This window comes from Elephantulus edwardii, unplaced genomic scaffold (assembly GCF_000299155.1).
Source record: "Elephantulus edwardii isolate Elephantulus edwardi_28Jun2011 unplaced genomic scaffold, EleEdw1.0 scaffold00006, whole genome shotgun sequence".
NCBI classification, from domain to species: domain Eukaryota; kingdom Metazoa; phylum Chordata; class Mammalia; order Macroscelidea; family Macroscelididae; genus Elephantulus; species Elephantulus edwardii.
In genome coordinates, this window is record NW_006399756.1 from 21,513,487 (window position 1) to 21,516,793 (window position 3,307).

The 3,307-nt window shown below is 41.4% G+C and overlaps 1 pseudogene; it reads right to left on the reverse strand.

Annotated features, from left to right (window-relative positions):
- Positions 1-1,193: 1,193 nt before the first annotated feature.
- LOC102871933 lies at positions 1,194-1,778 on the reverse strand (annotated as a pseudogene).
- Positions 1,779-3,307: the final 1,529 nt, after the last annotated feature.

Genomic DNA, 3,307 nt, shown 5'->3' on the forward strand with positions numbered 1-3,307 from the left:
TTGTGGCAGCTCTAGGAAACATACATCAGGGACACAAGAAAACATACAAAGCAACAAAAACCAAACAAAAAGCTTCCGAGTAATTTGGAGATCACCAAGGCATAAGATTTACAGTATATTTTTAATATTTGGGGATTTTAAATGTTGGTTTTCTTTGTTTTTTAAGCCTTTTACCTCCTTCTGCCCTCTGGCTGTTCTCTAAGTGGCCTAAAAGATACATGAAGCAGAGGAAGGAAGAAAAGATTTCTCACAACGAGAGCAAGTGGTATTTCCTGCGGGATGACGTATGGATGCTTTCAGAAGTCAAGAGCAGAGGGCCTGGGCCTAAATGATGTCGGAACTGCTCATTAATCAAGTCTCTATTGCCTATCGCTCCAACAGCTTAGAGACAATTCCACCAGAATTTGCTATTTGCGCCCGAGTCTCTCCCAGTAAACATCTTGAATGGGACTTTATGAGCTGCTCTCCTGCAGATTTACTGCTTTGCCGGCAAGACCATCCACCTCTTTGAATGCTGGGTGGCGAGAACTTAGGTGGTGAAACAGGTGTTTCTGCATCTCAAAGATGTGGCAGACAAAGATCTAATTCCAGGTGCTCTTTTCTTGAGGAACCCTTTCTGGAAGACCATACTTCTTGTCAGGATGTGAAGTTTGACCTTTTATTTGTAAATATTTATTTGGGAGAGATCTGTTCTAGCCGCCCCTCTGTCCCCACTCCTTAAATGGATACATAATATGGGACATCACATCTTACCCCTATTCTCTTTACTGGACCTTCAGGGACCTGTGATACTGAATGAGCAATGTTCTGTCATCTTTCAAGAACTCAATATTCAGCGCTAACATATTTATTTAATAGACTAAGAATGTCTGTGCATATGGACATGCATCTACTCTGTAATATGCTTACATGGTTAGTGCCCCTCAGGACCACTCATGAACAGTGTTGGACGGAGTGTCTCCTCAGCCTCTGTTTCTCACTCTTATTCCATTTCTCTCTTCTCTTCTCTTCTCTTCTCTTCTCTTCTCTTCTCTTCTCTTCTCTTCTCTTCTCTTCTCTTCTCTTCGCTCCCCCTCCCCTCCCCCTCCCCCCTCTCTCTCATTCCCAGTTTTTCTCTATGATAAAGGCTTGTTTTATTGAATGATTGATCTAAACAACTGCCAAGGCCACTATGTACAGCCAGAAGAGGAACTTTATTTCTTGGTCTCTTCCTCTTTAGACAGAATCTCGGTGATTTCTTCTTTTCTGGGCTGGAGCCGCCCCTCACGGCGTTTGTGAGCCTCCTTGGTCTTAAATCTCAGGGCCTCAGCCTGGTCAGCCAGGAGCTCCTTGCGGGCTTTATCTGCCTTCAGCTTGTGAATGTGTTCCATGAGAACTCACTTGTTCTTGAATACATTCTCCTTTACCTTTGGGTTCAGGCTGTGATACATGTGGAGACCAATGTTCTTAGACTCTCGGGATCTTCTGAGCAGCTGGTGCAAAATCCTCACCCGCCTCATCCAGGTCACCTTCTCGGGCATTCGAGCAGCAGCAGGACCCTTTCATTTACCTACGTCCGTATAACTGCCCTTCCTGCGGGCTAAGGTGTTTTTTCAGTATCGGGCCCGAGAATGGGCAGTCACAGGCTTGAGGATGATCAGGCCATCTTTGATCAGTTTCTGCATTTGCTGCCGAGAGTTGACACTGGCAATCTCATTGGTCTCGTTGGGGTCCGATCAGACTTTCTTCCTTCCACAGCTGAGGACACTAGGGGTAAACCTCTTCTGAGGCCTGAGCATACTCCTGGCTGCGGCCCCGGTGTCAAAAGGAAGTTTCTCTCTTTCTAATACTCATCCTTTGTGCCTGGGAGAAAGATGGACAATCTCCTCTAATGCAATTTATGTATCTCTGAAAACCTGCTGGAAGGTCAGCTGTGCGTTGGTCCTGACTCGAAGGCAATGTGTGTGTATCTCAGTGTGATTTTATCTCATTGGTTCCAGAAACATAAATTCCCTCTTAATACTTATTTTTCAAAAGAAAAACTCTTCCAAATATACCATACAGATATTAATTATACATATTTGTTGTTGATTCTCTCAAACTATTGTGTATGTGCAGGTTAATTTTAGAAGAAAGAGAGCTAACTTCTATTTTTACAGAAATTCTTTTCTTGTCCCCTGAGATAGCTTAAATGTATTTTTTTTTCCCAATGTAAATTATCTACATATTCCCCAATGAGATCGGTAAGTGATGGTATAGTTCTACTATTGGAATGCTAAGCCACCAATAAAAATAGAGTTATGAATATTTAAAGTTGCAGGGAAAAGTTCCCACTACATTACCTAGTCAAAAAGTCTACATAGAATTATGTAACCAGAAGTGGCTTTTTTTTTTATATTGTTGTTGTTAAAAGGTAGTTCTTTAAAAATATATTAAAAAAATTTTTTTTAATTATTAATTTCAATGAAAATGTACAGAGACTTTGGATTTCCATTCATTCATTGTTGCATTTTTCTCTTCCCCCCCCCCCACTCCCCTCTTGGAAAAGTAAAATTCTTTCACTGTTTTACAATCCCTTCCCCCGTGTCCACTCCACTATGTAGCCTTCACTCTGGACTCCTGTCATGACAAAAATACCTAATCACATAACCCTTTTAGACAGTTCTCTCCCTCATCTGTTTCAATGCAGTCTACTTTATTTAACCCAGAAAAAGATATTTCTTATTATATATCATTATACATGCAAAGAACCAGAAAGCTGCATATGAGGCCAGAGAAGCAGGTCTGGTCAGTCATGTAGGAAGAGAAACTCCAGAGAGAAAAGCAGGACAGAACATAAAGTGGAGGGATATTGCATAGAGGGATGGTCAAAATGCCAAATGCTTCTAAGATGTCAAGTTAGATGAGGATGGAATTGTATTCACTGGCTTTGACAACAGAGAGCCCTGGTGGTGCCTTGGTTAAATGCGTGCGTGTGACAGGGAAGGTCAGCAGTTTGAATCCCTGGCTATTCCGCTGGACAGAGATGTTGCAGTCTGCTTCTGTCCACAAAAGATTATAACCTCGGGTAGCTTGTGGGCAGTTCTGTTCTTCAGGGTTGCTGTGAACTGGAATTGACCTGATAGCAAAGGGTTTAACAAGTGAATGGGTAGAAGTCATGCTCTTCTATGAGTCAATTTAAATTATCCTCACTTAAAAAAAATGACATATATCGCTTAAGAATTAGAAATTGGTTTGTTTTTTTCTTTGTGGAAAGACTTCATGACACAGAACCAAAAATTCTTTTAACATGGTTTCCAACAAGTGAAGCATATTTATCAAAACTTTA